The 18479-nt window shown below is 42.5% G+C and overlaps 1 protein-coding gene across 7 annotated transcripts in view; it reads left to right on the forward strand.

Annotated features, from left to right (window-relative positions):
* Positions 1-18479, forward strand: part of HTR2C (5-hydroxytryptamine receptor 2C) — a 210438-nt gene that overhangs the window by 37785 nt on the left and 154174 nt on the right. The window contains exon 1 of one of the 7 annotated variants that reach the window (XM_051792379.1): positions 2700-2768. The exons of the other annotated variants lie outside the window; for them this stretch is intronic. The gene's annotated coding sequence lies outside the window, so the exon portion shown is untranslated. Of the gene's footprint in view, positions 1-2699; positions 2769-18479 lie in introns of those variants that run through there. 7 annotated transcript variants of the gene reach the window in all.

The following is an 18479-nucleotide window of genomic DNA, read 5'->3' on the forward strand; positions in this document are numbered from 1 at the left end:
TAAGAAAGGAGCTGTCTTAGTGATCAATGAATGCTGCCAGAGCTCTTCAGAAGTTTATCAAAAGCATCTTAAAGAAAATTCTTTTATAAGAATCTTTTATATCTACTTCATAATAAATCAGCAAGTGGTTCATGAAACAAATAAATCTGTCTACAATAGACTAATTTGTCTAGCCCTGTATTTTTTGAAAAGGTGTGAGTTGCGTGATGTAGGGGTTAGACGTGTGGAACAGCATCCATTTAGCCCTGTCTTTGGATTTGCAAGTGCTCTTCCCACTGGCTTTGACATGAGAGGGTGGTGTTTATAATATTTGTATAGTTCTGCAAGGATAACACTATTTTTTTTATGAGTTCTCCACATCAGTACTCAGTTCCTCACAGCAGCGAGCCCCTGCTGCAGTTGTTGTCTTCCTGCAAGAGCATGTGCTGTGCAAGGGCTCTGTCTGGCACCTTGGCCAGCCACTGGTGGTCCCACTTAGCTCACTGCCCAGTCTGGCACTGACGGGAGGAATCCTGTCCCCGGGGATGATGGGAACAGCCTGGGGCAGCACTTTGCTGGGAAAGTCTCAGAGAGGCAGGTCCCATGCTGTCTGCTTTAGAGTTTTCTTGCAGAAGTGTGTAATAGAGGAGAGATGAAATAAAATAGCATTCTCTGGGTGGATTTGGACATCACAGCAGATTCCTGTTGGTGTTTCCAACCTAAGTGTTGCTTTCCCCTTAGTGTAATTACTGGTAGAGCTACAAACAAGTCAGCCCAGTGTAATTAAAGCACTGATGAGACGTGAATTTGGGGCTCTCTTTACCAGGATCGTGTTCTTTTTAGATTAAAACTTTGAGGTTGATTTGTCTGAAATTCGGAAGGAGCTTAGCATTGTCAGGGACACAGTGATCCTTCTAAGGTCAAAATCTGCCAAAGAGATTCACGGGAGATGGGCAGCTGCAGCCTGGCTTAGAGCAGCCCTGACACCCGTGAGCAGATGTTCTGTTGGAGTGAGTCCAGAGGAGCCCATGAAGATGTTCCAAGGGCTGGAACCACTCTCCTGTGAAGACAGGCTGAGAGCTGGGGCTGTTCAACCTGAAGAAGGAAGGCTCCAGGGAGACCTGAAAGCCTCTTCCAGTGCCTGAAGGGGCTCCAAGGCAGCTGGAGAGGCACTTCTGATCAGATCATGTAGTGACAGGACAAGGGGGAATGGCTTTAAACTGAAAAAGGGCAGGCTTAGATTAGATTTTAGGAAAAATAATCTTTCCTGTGAGGGTGGTGAGGCCCTGGAACAGGTTTTCCAGAGAAGTTGTAAATACTCCATCCCTTGTATTCAAGGCCAGGTTGGATGGGGCCCTGAACAAACTGGTCTAGTGGAAGGTGTCCCTTCCCAACAGCAGGGCAGTTGGTACTAGATGGTCTTTAAGGGCCTTTCCAAGCCAAACCATTCTGTGATTCTATGGTTCTGAGGGTTTTCTCTTTTTATGTATTTATTTGTTTTAACAACAGGCAGGAACTTGAAGTAAGAAGGAGCAAGCTGGATTTTGATAGGCGTGGGAAGACTTTTGGTGGGTGATGCACTCTGATGGGGACTTTGGTGCACTTTGGGCCTTTTTTGGTACCAGTACCCACTGATTTTTCATATGGCACATCCCTCAGCTCGTACAGTCCATGATGTCTCAGCACAGTGCAGTTTTTTTGTTTAAAGGAGTGAGTATGAAGCACTGGTCCCCCTCTGGTAGGGTGAAACCCAGGGTAAAGAACTGGCTGATTATCACTGCCTCGCAGAAGGATGATGAGATCATGCACTGCTGACAATCTGGAATGGCCTTTTAATCGAGATGATGACTAGTGAATGTGGGCTATGCAGGTTTCTATTGAATTTATTAAATTTCTGAAGGTATGAATCCTCTAGGCAAGATTATACATTACCACAGCAAATTACCCAAATGTACAAGAGTTATTGAGGAGTTAAATGCATCTGAGTTATGAAGTGCCAAACATCCTGGGAACAGACAAGTCTGATTATGTCCTTTATTGTGTTAGAGCCATTTTATGGGTAATATGTTTGAATAAATCTGAAAATGTCAAGCCTATACATTAGTAAGAGATTTGTCTTGATGCTCCACACTACTGAACAGTGCACTGCACAAAAACTGTATTTGGCAGTGTGAAGGGATGTGAAGGAGAGCTCATTTGAAGGGACAGCACTGCTCTGCATCTCTCGTCTCTCCCTAAAACATCTGTGTGGGTTTGGGTGACTGTTGTGACTCTGCTGTTTTCTGGGGGATGTTCTAAAAACGTTCCTGTTCGCCTGAGTGACTGGCAAGGTGAGTAAGGTGGTCAGTTGGAATTTACCTCTGCACTGTCTTTATATTCCAACTACAGCTCTCATAGGCTCTTGTCTTGTATCTGGTGATTGGACTGTCAGGATGCCATGGAAAACAGAGTTAATGCTCCTGTCCCTATACAGATATGCTGACAAGTGAATGTAACAGGTGGTTGCTATTTGTGTTTCATTTGAATAGAAGTGGTCATTCTAAATACTAGCACAAATGAAAGAAAAAAAATCTAATTAAAAAAAAAAGTGATCAGCATATTATATTTATGGGTGTTTTGTATTTTGGCTTTTTTTGGCAGATTTTTTTTTTGTCTTTTTGTTGTTTTTCCTTGCTTTAGGTCAATATCAATACAACTGTGCCTGAAGGAAAAATGAACCAGCTGGACTGCCAACAACTACCTGCACTAGCAGTAGGATAGCTTTGTGAGGGGAAAGCTGCTCACTGCCTGTAGGTGAGATCTGAAGAGCTCCCTGCTCTGTGGGAGTGCTCCACCAAAAAAAATTAGCCTTCTGAAGGGACTGTTGTATGTGTGCATGTCTATAAATCTTGTCACCAGAAATACTGAACAAACACCTACGGTAATAACACTGAAGTATTAAGTGTCCCTGCTGTTTGTGAATAGGTAGCCAAGAGGAAAAGCTCAATGGCTGGTTCCAGAGGTGCAGGGCAGTTGAGGAGACTGGAGAGTGAAGCTCTCTGATGCCCTGTAGCCTTGCTCTGGTGGGAAGGTGTGTGGGGTGAGGTCTCTCCTGTGTGCAGGGCAGCTCTGAACGGTGTTAAACTGACTTTGCAGCACAGAGCTTCTGCCACACTGTTCAGTTAATCAGACTGTGGAAATGATGTGAATGCTCATTATGAGAAAGTTCCTGTGCCCAAATTGCACCGTGGCTTCCCTGGTATCACTCACAGGTCTGGATCTGCAGAAATGCTCATGACAAGAAGGTGGTACAGGAAATACATCTCAGTAGAACTGAAACAAGCTGTGTCACGGATTCACTGGCTCCTGTTACAGTGGAGAATTTTTTCAAAGGAGAAGTTATGTCCCAGGCTATTACATACACAGCACTGGAAATCTTGCCATACCACACTATGCTGCAGTATCTAAGGCTTTTATTGAAGTCATTTGCCATATGGGCCCCCTCTTTTTTTTCATAATTGTAATTAAATAGTGTAAGCTAAGAAAAGAAGTCTAAATACTTTGTAGTGTGAAGCTGATACAGTAAGCAACAGAGGGAGCTACTTTTGCTTTAAATGAATGGCAGATCAAATCACCAAATTCAGCTGGGCTTGATATGTTCTGTCTACCAACACATATTTGCTTTTACTTCTCATCTGTATAATGCAGCCAAATGCTTAAATGTGCACCATACACAATCTAAATAAGAAAGAAATGAGGCACTTCAGAAATTATTTAGGGAGTGGTCAGCCATGGATGGCTTTACAGAATTACTTTTTAGGGCTTGAGTAATTTAGTATCTTCTGTAAAATAACCCTGATTTCTGTGGACAGAAAACCCTAAGAAGAGGCCAGCCATTTAAAGGTGGGTTTCATTTGTGGTTCTGAGGCTTTACTAGTTCCAGCAACAGGAAAAAAATACAAATTGCAGAACGTTTGGATTTGAAGTCTGCTTTTGGTGCTGTTTAAATATTTATTTTCCTGCATTTAAAATTTGCCTCCAGAAAATTTTTTGTTTGTTTAAACACTTGTATTAACAAAAGGCAACTTATTGAAAGGCATCTCCCATAGAAATAAATGCAGAAATTACTACAAGTAGTTCTGTGAAGGAAGGCTGTGCCAGCTGTGGTTGTATTTCTTGCAGACACAGTTACTACTGCATCCTTTTGCAGTGATAAATGGAGAGCTACTTGCCCAATGAACTTGAGAGTAACCTCCTGCACCAGGTTGCAGAATCACCTCTTACCCCAGGGTGACATGGACAGTGAGTATCAGACTGAGTAACTGATGGCACCACACGCTGGGGTCAAAGAGTCAGAAGTGCCTGGGTTGAGGAGCTGTGCCAGGGGGATAAAGCTTGCAAGAGAGGAAGCTTCTGATGAGTGAACTGTAAACGAAGAGCAAAGACAGTCTTTGTGGCTTGTGTTCACAAAGTGCTTAGAACTGGAGCCCTAGTACATGTTAGTGACTCTGAGGCTGTGGTAGTGTAGATACTTACTGAGAGAGATGATGAATGTGGGAGTTCATGATTATGACTAATTATGGCAATATAACAGCATTTCCTATGACACTTTAAATGTTCTTGGATGAGCATTTGGTTATGTGTTTTAGAGTCTGCTTTTTTAAAGGGAGTCCTTGTATAAGTAGCAATATTTAGAGCACAATTTAGAAAAAGGAAAAAACCCACCATCACTCTAGGGAATATCTTCCCATTTACTGATTTAATTGTGCAGCTAAATAAGTGCTCTCAACTTAAAGATGCTGAAATGTGTCAGGAAGCTTTGCCAATGTGGAGTCACAATATGCAGAGCTCTGATCTGTCACCTGCAGAGCAACTGGATCATACACAATCCCACTGATGTGTAAGAGTAACTTTGCCTCTTCTGAGTGAAGATATTGTTGGTTCACAAAGCAATCCTTGGTAGTTCTGTTGTTCAGATTAACACAATACAGGGGGTTTTTGTCTTTTGGGGAGTGGGAGAATTACTTTCAATAAGAAACCTATTTCTGCCTGAGTCTCAGTCAGGACTGTTGGGAAACTATTCCTTGCTAGCCTAGAAAATGGTGGAGTATGCTGAGGCTTTTTTTGCTTTGTTCTTTTTCCTTTTCTGAGCCTTCCCTTCCTGCTTGTCTGTTTTTGTTTAAACAGGCTGACACACAGGCTGCAGCAGTTTGCTCTGAGTAACTGTCAGGCCCTGCTGAGCTCCCTCAAACCTCCCGTGGAACTGCTCCACAGCGGGTTCCTCCGCCTGTCCCGCTGGAGCAGTGGGAAGGTCCCTGCCAGGGCACAGCCCAGCACTGCCCTCCCAGAGCCCACCTGTAAGGGCACCACTGGACACCACAGCTTGTTGTACTTGTCTTGGACACCGACACCTTGGTAAAGGATAGATTGCATTTCCCTCTGCTGGTGGTGCAGTGAGGCTGGAGCACAAACCTACATTCGGATGCAAGTGTTTCTCCCTTGCTCTTGCTGTTGCACCAGAAGCAAGTGATAGCATCAGTGTGTTCAAACCTAAAATAGGTTGGGTGGGTTGTTTTCTTCGATTTGCTTTAACCACCCTTGGTTCTGTGTTCTGTGTTTCGATCCTGCTGCTCAGTAAGTCCAGTTTACTGTGTCCAAAGTTTACAAGGAGATACAACATTTTTCCAGATACTGACAAAATTCCTACTTTCATTTGTGTTTTTATCCCCTAATGGGAAAATATGAAGTACCTTTGCAAGACTTCACTGGTTTTAATATAAAAAACCTTTTTTTAGTATGTCTCCTATGTGGGAATAAACAAAAAAAAAGAAGCCATGAGAATACTTCAGCAGTTGCTCATGATGTGCAAATGTATTTGCATGCTCTTTTTTTAACCTTGTTTTTAATCCTATTCTTAAAACATCTGATTTCCAACAGGAATGAAAGAAAAATTTAAAAATATTGAAAGAGGTGGTAGAAATGCAGTTGCTTTTCTTTTTTGCCAAGGCAAGATTTCATTTCTCTGAAGACAGAGAGTAGGCGATGGTGAGGACAGCTGTGAATCATTCATCGCTGAGACCTTCAGCTGCTGGAGGAGATGCACATCTCAGCTCATGGCTGATCTTATGCCCCAAATCTCCAAGCTCTGGAGCAGCCTGTACCTTTGGAATGTGAACAAGGAGTAGGTTCTTGAGGGAAGAATATAAGAAAAAAAAAAGCATCTAGTTCAGGTTATTTGTGTCACATCTGTGTCACCAGACTCTCTGGGAGAAGGATGGCATCTGGCAGATTTCTTGTCTAAAAAAATGGAGAAAATAGGCCAAGACCTTTCTTTTCTTTAAAAAAAAAGTAATTATAAGAGATAGCAGGAACCTGGAGTGTCTGCCAGTTTGCACATAGCACAGAGAGTTTGGCATTTGCCAAGGCTTTTTTTTTTTGGCAGTTTTCTGAAGCTGGGTGATTTGTATCTGAGTTTGATCTCCCTTAGTGTCTGAAATGTCAAAAATGCATCTGGCTAATCAATGACATTGGGATGACCTTGTTCTTATAAGGATACCAAGGGACTTCATCTCCCTGGCCCTGAGATCTCTGTGTTCTCCCTTGTGCTGGGAGCCTCACTGTTTCACCATGCTGTGGAGTTTTTTCAGTGCCCACAGGAAGCATCAGAATTGCAAATTCCTCGGCTTAAAAGGTATCTTAAAAATGCCACCAACCACCCAAAGAAAACACAAGTGTAACTATGTGTTTTTAAAATCAGGACAGATGAAATCATAACTCTTCTCAGACCCTGAATCAGACCCTCTGACCCATTGCTTTTGCTGTTTATGTTCTCTCATGCCACTGTAATTATCTGAACAGCTAGTTTATCCCATCCCACACTGCTTACTTTGTTTTATTGAGCAGGAGAGGTTTGTCTTGTGCATCAGAGGGATGGGAGCTGTGAATTGAATGCTGCTGAGGAACAAGTCTCCTGGATTTGTCTGTGTGCCTGCTCCAGCTCATTTTATGGCCAGTGCTGAGCATCCACACACTCCTCTGCCTCTCCACTGTGCTCTCCAAAGGCCCCCTCCATGTGCAGCTGCAGAGGTTTTGACATGACTCCTCAGTCACTGGGCTGCTGAATTTGGGAGCTGCTAAATTTGGGAGGGCATCCACAGGAAGCACCCCAGGCATCATCAAGTGTTATTTCTGAAAGTATCATAGAAGCATCTCTGCCTGGGTAGCCCCTGTTTCTGCAGCTGTTCTCCAAGCTACCGAGACAGCCAGTGATGGGCTGTTCATTAGAGGGACAGTGCAGACTCTCAGCATCTCCAGAGTCTATAATTACATTTTAGGAGTCTGGCCACTTTTGTGGGGAATCCCCACCAAAGCTGTTACTCAGGCTGCAGAGTGAGGTTGACAATGATAGGTATTAACCTAGACCAGTGCTTCCCATTGCCAGCACTTCATGACCTGTTTCTGTAGCAGCAGCTGTCAGTTCTCCTGAGAAACTTCAAGGAGTATTCCCTGATTGAGGAAAAAGGAACCATGCAGGCTCACACGACCTGCAGCTTATTTTGGGTAAACAGACATAAATTCCTAAGGGGTTATTTCACCCAATGTTTACATTTTTCCTGAGGTTGGACCAACTCAAGTTATTGTGACCGTAAAGCAGCAAAACTGTGCAATGCCCTGGAAATGTGACCCTGAACATGTATGAGATTGTTATGTTGTTGTTTTTTTAAATTTGAAGTTCCTTTCTGTGCCAAATATGGGTGCTGCAGTGTTGAAATGAAGCTCATATCTGGCATGGTGACAGCTGTAGCTAGTTTCAAAGTATAAACCATCTCTATTATATGTGTTTAAAAGAAAATTATCGCAGTTGTGTTCCTGTGTATGTGGTCAAAGGCAGACTCTCCTCACATGGTGGTGTGATTTCACTGACAGGTATGGAGTTACTGTTCTTGTAACTTCAAACATGATGAGACCAAGGCTGGGCTTTAGGTACTCAAGAGATTGCACAATAACAGACAAGTTGTGTGTGCCTGAAGTGGCACAGAACTATCTTTAACTAATTGAGTGGCTGTTTCTTGTAGGTAGTGTCACCTACCACTGCCTCACCTCTGTAATGTGGGATAATGCACAACTGCAAAGGTGTGAAAAACCATAAATCCAGATTTGTACCTGTATGGTTACAGGGAGTAGCAGATAAGTTAAAATATTAGATATTACTGAGTGAAATATCTGTAGCTCTATGAACGGATTAAGAGTCTCCACAAGGCTCCAGTGATATTATATATGGGGGAGGGTGTGCAGACAGGGAGATGACTAAATATAATGTTAAAAGATAGCATGAACCAAATGCATAGCACTACTCACAATTTGAATTTTTTGTGCATAGTTCCATATGGATTAAACACATTGAAATAAGTGCATGATGGATACTTGATAGAAGAAATCACGAAAAGCAGTGTATGGTATTGTGTATAAAGAGCACATTTAAATGCTTATGAGGGAGACAAAGGCTTCTTTGGGTAACAATCACAGTGGTTCTGCCTTCTGATGAGTGGCAGCCCAGTTTGGTGCTGCCCTAACAGGGAAAGCTGAAGTCTGCAATGAAGGCAGCTGTGTGTGGTGATTCTGGAATCAGGATTTTATAGAATTTAGAGGAGCCAGCTAAAATGAAATACCAGCAGCCGGTTCATTTCCCATCATGTGAAGGCATTGCACTCTGCTGCACATCACCTTTCCAGAGACCTGGATGGGAGAGAGAAGTGGCAGCAGTTTGCTGTGGCAGAAAATCCTGGGAATGCTGGCTGTCGGGAGTCAGGACTGCACTGAGGAAACCCCACATTTTTGTTGGTATATGTCATTACAATCAACCAATTAATATTTGCTCTTTTTCCTCTAGTTTTAAGGCCTGACCTAACACATACTTAATTTAAGCACTTACTGATGACTGGATTGTGCTCTGTAAAGTGTTTGTGTATGAATTACTGAGGCATTCAGGTCTGGTTTCTTTTATCCCACACAGATCTCCAGTACTTCCTCACTGGATGTTGTTAGTGTGTTTTTCTCTTGAGCTGACACTAGAGAGGAAAAGCAGTGCTGGATCTTACCTGTAACCCAACAGTTCCTTGTCTGCAGTAACCACGGATGCAAATGAGATGGTTTATCAGTAGCTCATTTGCCATTCTTAATGTCAGTGTGCAGATGGCTTCAGGGAAAGGGGGTTTGTATACAAGTAATGCCTACATCTTGATTAATTCTAGACAAGCTCAAACAAAAGCTGCTTACCCTTTAATAATGCCACGTCTCTAAGCTCAGCAGCACATGCATGGCTTGGGGACAATGTGTGTGCCAGACCTGTATGCAGCAAAGGAAGGGGATGAAACGTCCCCCTTCCTGATGTGAGGGCATTGGAGCAACTCCTTTTAAGCTGTGTTTGTGCCTGTAATTAAAACTCTAAAAGACTTCTGGCTCTTCATTAGTGCCAGGTTTTGAAAAGGAGGGAAAAAGACAACTTGAGTTTGGCATGAAACCTTCAGGTCATCTTGTAGCAAATATAAGGTCAGATAGGTTTGAACCTGAATCATAGCTTTGAAGAAGGAGTAGACAAAGGCATCCACAGTTAAATGCAATTAAGAAGTTAGATTATGGCTAAGACAAACAAATTTAAAATTATACTCTGAAACCTGGTGTGAACTAGAGGAGAGAGGTAGGAGGAGGGGTTTGAATGCCAGAATCAACCTGCAGTTACGTTTGAGAATTCTCTGCAAAACCATAAGGAAAATATAAAGAGGTGAACTCAGATCAACGTCAACTCTGTCTATGAAAACAGGCTTAAAAGAGTGAAAACATTCTAAGGAAAACAAGAACAAGTCAACAGTGCTAACCAGTCTGGTATGTAGTGATTGACAAGAGCAGGACAGAAAACCCTATAAACAGTTTTTATTTGGGATTATGCTTCATGTGTCCCCCCTGTTGCAAATAAGAAATATTACTGTTGTTTGACAGACTTGCCATCTAGCAAAATATTTCCCAGCATATGAATAATAGCTTAGCAATACACTTGTGAATGAACAAATCAAGGTTGATGTGGCAGTAGTTTTCCTGTGAAAGTAAAAGGAATATTTCTGGAAAACCTATTAAATTCAAGGAGGCATCTTTTTATGTTGTAATTTCTGAAGAAGGCTAGCTTAGCAACATGGTTCCTTCTTGTTAAACAGGAAAAATGAAAATAAAACCTCAGTGGCTTGAAAGGAGAAGGCAGGTTTGCTCTAGCAGAGGATACATGAGGGAGGGTCACAGCTTTGTGTGCAGGGACACCTGGCAAGTTTAAATTGATCCCCTCACAGGATTTCAACTCATCTGTTGGTATGGTGCCTGTGTTTCTTATGGTACAAATGTTCAGGTGCTGAATAATTTGTATAGCATCAAAACTGGAAATGAGAAAAGACCTTTTGGTCTTTCTCCTGCTGCATAAAAGGCATATCTGTATGTTAGTGGGTTTTTTCCTGTTCTGATTAGGGAGATGATTTAATCATTTCCATTGAATGGCTTTTTCAGGGATGGGAAGAGATAAACCCCTGTAGCTTGCCTGACATTCATCCTTCTATTCTTCTTTGATTAATTTTCTCCATTTTTTTTCATCTCTTATGTATTCTAATTCCTTTCTGCAATCCCCTCGAAGCATTTAGCATCCACTGCATGATTGCTCTGTCCACACTTATGTGTTCTGCTCTCTTTGCATAGTAATCTCTACAGCCTTGTAATCTCTGTGGATGCCTAAACTAAACAACTAATTGTGTTTATCTGCAAACTGCTCTGATGACTTGGTCTACTGAAAAAGAGCATTAAGAGCAGGTGGTGAGCTGTGATTGCTGTTTCTGATTGGAGAAGAATTATGCATGTCTTTATTTTTATTATCTCCTTCCTCTGTCTTCCCACCTGCTGTTGGCTCTGGTCTCTGTTGCAGCAGGGCCTGCCTTTTTTCCTCTTTCTTCACTCAGGCATGGAGTTAATGCTGCAGAGGGGCCCTGGTTCTCAGCTGCTGTACTAATAGCATGATTGACATTGAGTACTAGGGCAAAATGTTGATTGAGAACCCGGACAAGACATAATTGCATGAATTAATGAGGGAGGGAAGGATTAAAATTGTGCTCCTAGCTTCCATGCCAAATATTTTGAGAGCAGTATTTTTACAAGAAGAATGAGAAAAATGCTAAACAACTGAGGTGCCCGAAGGATTTGGTGGTTAACTCAAGACTGGGTACTCTCCTTCCCTCTCAGGGAAAATCAGCTTTTTTTGGCTGGATTTCCAATGTCATCTGTTCCAAGATGTGAGCAGACAGGGCTCACTACTTAGAGGTTGCTTGCTGGGATGCTCTAAATCCACAGCAGAGTGAAAGGTCAGTGTTCTTCATGCTGCTGAGGTTTGGCACAGAAGAATCTGCTGCACAGAGGATTGCCCTCACTGTGCCTGCAGCTCCAGGAAATCATGGTTATCTGGGGGCCACCTGCAGAGTGCCAGTGGGAATCCTCCAGAAACAGAGCTGTTAAAAGCCAGAGATGCCCGATGAAAACATGAGAGTTAATTGTTATTACATTTCCTTTGATGGAAGGACTGTCTTGAGATCTGGCTCAGTCCATAGGAAGAGGTCATGGCTGCAGTCCTGTTGGGTTCCTTATGTGCAGAAGACCCAAAATGTAAAGCCTGTGAAAGGCTTTGTAACTCTCATTGCCTTTAGACCTTGGTAATGCTTATGTCAGTTTTCTAAAGGGTCTTACCTTACTGAATCAACTCCTCAGGAGTATGGTATGCTGTGCAAGTGTTTGCTGTTGCCTGGTAAGTCCCTGGTGAGCTATGAGCCACAAAACAAAATGACACTTAAGGGTCGAAATCCATCTTACTTTCCTTAGGGTTAAATGCATGACCTTGTGTTACAGTTTTAGTGAGATTTAGTTCCCCAAAATTCAGGAATGTTTGCATGATCAAACAGGCTGCCCTGATCTGCACTGCGTATCCAAGTGGGAATGTGACATCTTGCTGGTGTTGTTATCCCCAAGGTTTTTTCTTTGCAAGCAATCCAACTCTCTATTCACAGTTCTGCTGCCAAGGACCTAATTCTGGACTGGTTTTAAATTTTTCTCTCTTGTCTGATTTGGATGTAAGTGGGGCAGTTTGCTTTTGGGCAATGAAGCCAAAAATACAGGTGACTTGATTTCAAATACTCTGCATTCGTTTTCTGAAGTGCATTTTTATCTCCAGAAGGAGGAGCACCTTCATGCTTTAACAGAAACAGAACATGGAATCCTGGAATAATTTTGACTGGAAGGGACCTTAAAGATCATCTAGTCCAACCCCCCTGCAATGAGCAGGGGCATCAGATGTATCTAGTTGCAGAACAGGTAACACTTCAGAGCTGTAATTTTTGAGGTATACACAAGCATCCCACTACTGTTTTAAGCTGAGTATTCAAAGTATTTGGTGAGCCCCTGGGAGAGGAAGAGCTTCTCATTCATAACCACCAGCAGCCACCTTTGGGCTTTTTGCATGAACTCAGGCAGCTGACAAAGATGTTTCAGTACTTTCAAAAGGTGAGCCAGAATCCACTTCACTTCATTGCAGCCTCAGCTTATTTTAAGCTTTCTTTTTTTCTTTTAATAAAGAAAAATGTGTTCTAAATTAACATGCACTGTAGTAACTAGGTTCTTTTGATGAGGGAACAATCAGAAAATTGCATATTAAGACAATAAAAGAAAATATAATATCCCTTACATACTTTGCAAATCTAATGAAATTAATTTTACCGGTTCCAGTTTTAAAACACAGTGAAAAAATAGCTGCAGCAAGACTGTGCAGTGCATCAGGAGGAAAGGTGATGGTACATCTGAGCTGCAGACACTTTAATGCTCTGCTCCCAGGAGGGAGCTGCATGTGGCAAAGCAGTGGCTTGAATGGACCAGTTGCTTTTTAAATAGTGGTTTGTACCTTTGTAGGGCCACGATGGGCAGCTGTGACTGATGCTACATGAGGAATAGGAGTGGGGTTGTGCCACTACAGTGGGCCAAGAAATGTCAGCTGGGAGTCCTTTGTGAGCAGAAGAGCAGCCCAGGAAAACGATGAGCAATGGGAGAAGAAGGAACTGGACCTCACTCTCAGACCAAGGGGCTGGCAGGCAGACTGGAGGTAGATGGGGAGATGAGATGGAGGATAGCTTCTCCAGGACCTGGGAGAAGCCAAAATTCCCTGGGGTCCCACTGGAGAAAATGGCCAACTAAAAAAGTTCTTGAACATGTGCAGCTTTTGCTGCTGCTGCTATGGTTTGATTTGGTTTGGGAAGCCAGGTCTTGCCAGGGCATGCACAGTTGCTTCTTACAGATGGGAATCAGAGAAATGGAGGGGCTCTTGTCAGCAGTGATTGTTTCAGACCCTTTTTTTCTGTACTTGCTGCCTTTGTTTCACTCCTGTTTCCCGTGGGAGTGTGCAGAGGGTGATGGGTGCATGCAGGGCAGTGGATCCATGAACAGGGGCACTGCAGGTACCCTGGGGACACCTGCAGCCCGTGTAGCTCAGGAACATCCCACAGGCTCCTGAGAGGAAACCAAGCCTGCAAGTACTCAGCATGATGCACTTGCAGCATCCAGTAATACCAGTATTAAAGGGGTTTTCTGAGTCAGAGGATTTTGTGTAATCCCAGTTTTTGGAGCATGGGAGCTGCTGAGCTGGATCAAACCTCTGCTCTACCTCGACCTGGTCCTGCTTGGTCTCAGAGACCTTTCCTTCAGGGGGAGCACAAGAAGTTTGCTGCAGGGAAGGATGTAATTTCTGACATAGAAGTGTCTAAAATGAGATGCACAGCCTGTGCAGATGGGAAGAAGCTGAGAATGAAACTGGGCTGGGCAGCAGGATGGAAACTTGGCACCACAGCTACCCAAGGAAACCTTCCCGGGCCACTGCATTGGAGTGAGCCTGGTCCAGCCTCTGGTGTCTGGAATATTTTCTGTCTAGAATTGACGTGAGCAGGGAAGATCAGAATTCAAATGCTCGCAGTACTGCCTTTGTTTCCAAGAGGACTTTCAAGAAAAGGCCAGTGATGCTGACTGCCCCATCAGCTTTTCATTAGTGACTCACTTAGCACTGGGAATAAACAGAGAACTGAATCAAGCTGGGCCTGTCTTGGACTTTTCCCCTGAATCCTATTTTTATCTACAGAAATGCAAATCAGAAGTACTTTGCTGAAACTAGTGAGGTACTTTATAATTTATCTGTCAAATTGGTGGCAAATTTCTGAAGCACATGGTTCCAAAAGTATAAGATCTGTTGCTGCTAAATATCCACTCCCTCTGGACAGAGAAGGTTATTCAGAAGCACCTGAGGATGTGATGAGCTGCCAGGACTGGGAATGTCAGTGAGGCAGACATGAATGGTCTGGGCTCTCCAAGAAATGTGAAGGAAAAAAATATTTAGTATCATTAAAGCAACAAAGTTGACATATTAAATAATCAGCTTAGGAAAATCCATTTTATGAAGGGTCTGTTTCTGGAAGTTAGGTGTTAACATTTGCTAATAAAAGGCTGAGTATAGGAAAATCATGAAACATTGCTGTTATAATTATGAAAGAAAATCAAGCAGTGTCTGTAAAGTCAGCTGTGGGCTCCAGGTCAGCACTGATGCTGAAATAAACAGTCTCAATATTCTCAGGTTTTCACTTGTGTCCATGCTCTACTCCTGTGTGCTCACACAAGCAGCAAACTGAATTGAGAGGCTGATCAAAGTCAAAAGTAGCTTTTATTCCATGGGAGGCTTTTTTAGTTTTTGTTTACTCCTAAAACTCAGAACAAACCTCACACACATGGTGCACAACGCTGTGTTTTGGGAATGCTGGTGGCTTTATACTTTCATATACAGGGGTACATAATTTTTCTTAGGTGTTTGGCAGATGCCTGGCACTTGCCAGCAGTGCTTGTTCCCAGTGCCCTGTGCTGTGCTTCCCTCCCCAGCTGTGATTTGGAAGCTTTCTCTGAGTACCCGATAGCTTCTCCTGTTAGTGAAATGTGGGTTGCTCTGAAAAGCAAATTATGCTGTGAAATAATACTTCATAGCAATCCTCAGTACTAAGCCTTTTACAAGCTGTCAATATTTAGGATTTGTCTGTATGTAGAGGCTTAGTTTTATCTGCAAGTGAGGCCAGATAAGAAGAGAATTTGTGAGCACAAGAGAATGAGTGGGTTGGTTGATGTGCTCAGAGAGCTCCGCTGTCCCTGCTCCCGCTTGCAGCACGGCACCAGGTAAGGGATAAGGTTTTCCCTCCGTCCAAGGTGGTTGTCAAGATGTTTTGAGATGTGAGTTGGCTGAAAGAGGAGGCAAAGCACAGGTTAGTGTAGCGCAGAGTGTAGCAATCATCATCTCAGGATCTAAATCGTTCACGGTGTTTAGCCCTCTGCCTATGCCTGTGTAGTTTTAACATGTGGAATAACTGCTATTTGGGCTATTAAGTTTGGATTAGGAATGTAGAAAAGAAGACTAGACTGACACCTTTCCGTTAGTAATTTCTTCTCTGCAACTGCTTTTATGCCTGTCGCTCTGGTGCTTGAGATCTTCCATTGTGATGTCTAACCTAGCACCAGGATTACCTGGGGTGAGGAGATATATGTAGGAATTGCACCATCCTGAATTTTACTCTGTCCAGAAACTCAGTTTTTCCTTCCTCACCCTCTGCTTCCTGCAGGCTGTGGACTTACAGCCTGTTGTAGCAGTATGAGAGCCAGGCTCATGGGGAGGGCTGCATCCAGGGTGTGGAGCAGCAGCATTGGTTGTGCTTCCTTCTTAATTAGAATAAGCCTGTGAAACAGAAATTCTCTATGAACGACCTATGCTCTCAATATAACTGTTTGAGGGCTAACACCTCTCCGCCAAGAGATTTATTTCTTTACCATTGGTTGAGCTTTTCTGTCTCTTTAAGGTCAGTCATTGTTTACTGAAGTGTCTCTTCATCATCTTCTATCACTTGTGTTGTGTCATTTTATTCAGGTACATTTCTAATGGTTGTTGTACCCAGCTGATGCCCTTGAAGTTATTAATTTGGCTCTGTATCTTTCAACATTTTACCATTTGCTGGAGTGCTGATAACTTCACACAGCCTGTCCTGTCCTATCCTCTCCTTGCTGCCTCTGGAATGTTATTCTTTCTGCCTTTTACAATATTTATGCCAGCAGCCTTTTGCCAGACACTGGTACTGATGCGTGGTGAAACAGGAGAAAATAATTACAGTTCTTTGAAATAATAATGCCTGTTTTATGTTTCTGAATGCAAAATACACTTACAGGCAAACATATTAGTGCTTTGCCGCCTTATAATTGATAGCTATACAAGTTTTGGCTGTTTTTTATGTGATAGGGAGAGATTAATTACCTGTTTGTACAACACAGTTCTGGAGGCAGTGGGTTACTTGGCTGCAGGGCAAAGCCCAACCAGGATTAAGTCACACAGGGTGAAAAGTCTCCTGGGGATGGATGTATCAAGGAGAACAAATGTGGAGGTGGGAAGGGTGGGTAAGAGTGGAAGGATGCATAAAAAGTTTCTCTCAGATCAGTCACTTGCGAGGGTGGCACCTGCACATATCCTGTCTCTCCCTTTGGTTTCTCAGCGAGGTGTGGGCTTAAGAAAGGATGTGCTGTAGCAAAGAGCTGTGGGGCTGCATCTCTAAAACTCAGGGTGGAGAGAAATCCACTCAGAAGGGTAGAGGCATGGCTGTGTGTGCTGCACCTTGGGGAAAGGCTGTCAGTTTTGAGGTAAAGTATCTGTCAGAAGAAAAGCTGAAGCAAAACTGGAAAACTGTCTAACCTGTCTGCATGCAGCCCAGTGTGCACTTTTGTTAACAAGCACTTTTGTGACGGGCAGGGAGGGTTGATTAACAACAGAACATGTGGACAAAGACCACAGAACAGACCTGACAGTGCTGCTTCCCATGCTTTGCAGAGGACAATTGAAGCCTCCAAATGTTTTTACAGAAGTCTGGAGATATCTAATAGGCTTGGTACAGTGGAGATACAAAATTAGATTAATTAATTTTCATTGTAATAAGTTTTGCTCTATTAAAAAATGTCTGAAATTTTGTTAATGGTAAAGATACATGTTATGAGACATGCCAATGCTACATCAGGAATGCAACCTCTGCATTGACAGCTCTGACAGGTGACAGGGGCTGCCTACACCCATCTTCTGTGCGAACAGTTTGTGTTGAAATGGGTAAAGAAGCACCAAGTGAGCTCAGTTAATAAAAAATAAATGCTCAAAGCTGAGCAGGCTCATTTTGGCTGGAACAGTTTAAGGCCTATTCATACAAACAGCTCAAATGGATGGAGAGCAATACAATCTCTTGGTGACAAGCTGTTGAGGCAGTGCTGGGCCACAGCTTCAGGTGGGAGAGGACACCCCTGTCCTGTCAGAGAAACTGGATTATCAGTTGCCTTTTCTGTGTCCACCCTGCTAATAGCAATCCTGTTAGTAGTGTTCCTGTGCTGTTAAGATTAGTGTTTGGCACAATGATATTGGTGGGTCTTGGATGCAATTCTGCAGCTTGTTACAACAGGGGTTGGAGTCTTTTTGTTGTATTGCATGTTTAAGCAGAAGCTCCTTATAACCCATATACCCTCATGACATTAATTTCATTGCTTTTTTTAATGCTCCTCAAGAGCAGTCACTTTAATTTTACATATGTTGTTGTTGGAGTATAAATATCTATATCAATATGATTGCAGGAAAAATTGAGCTGTAGTACCTCTGGGGGAATACAACTCCATAGAGACTCAGAGTAAATATTTCTTGAAGTCCATTGAAGTTATTTCACTGCTCTAATCGAAGATTTTCTTCTCATGGGTTACAATAGTTATGCAAAAAAATCAAAAATCACCATGGTTGGTGTGTCTCTAGCCTGTTGGATAAGAAGAAAGAAGCTGCTAAGCATTAGTACATATAGCTATATATATATATTTGTATATATATATTAGTATGGGTATACTAATATATGTATTAGTATATATAGCTATATATATTTTTTATATATATTAGTATATGTATACTAATATATATATTAGTATATATAACTATATATATATATAATATAGTTGTGTTCTTATGGCAAATTTAGCACTGATGTGGGATCCTTTTTACATGGTGTTGGAATATTTGGTAGGTAGAATCTTACCTTTTATTTTCCCAAATGACCTGCTTTTTGTTTGCCTGAATTTACTACCTAAAATACTCTTTAGACAGTAAATTCTGGGTGACTTTTCCTGCTGCTCTCTGTCTGTTCTTTCCACTGAAATACGTAATTCTGGAATTAAAATTTCTCATTTCTGCTGCCTTGGGGGGTTGTTGTTCTCCTCTGAAGGCAGTAGTGGAAAAAACTTTTATTAGGTCTGTATTGGCATTATTAATTAATTCTAGCAGTAGAAATGAGCCAGTATACCAGGGCTGACAGGCCTCTCTTGTGCTGGCTTGTGGAAGGAGGTGAGAGTCTGCTCGTGCTGCTATG

This window comes from Manacus candei, unplaced genomic scaffold (genome assembly GCF_025592945.1).
Source record: "Manacus candei isolate 608988 ecotype Guabito, Panama unplaced genomic scaffold, ASM2559294v1 h1tg000003l, whole genome shotgun sequence".
NCBI lineage: Eukaryota > Metazoa > Chordata > Aves > Passeriformes > Pipridae > Manacus > Manacus candei.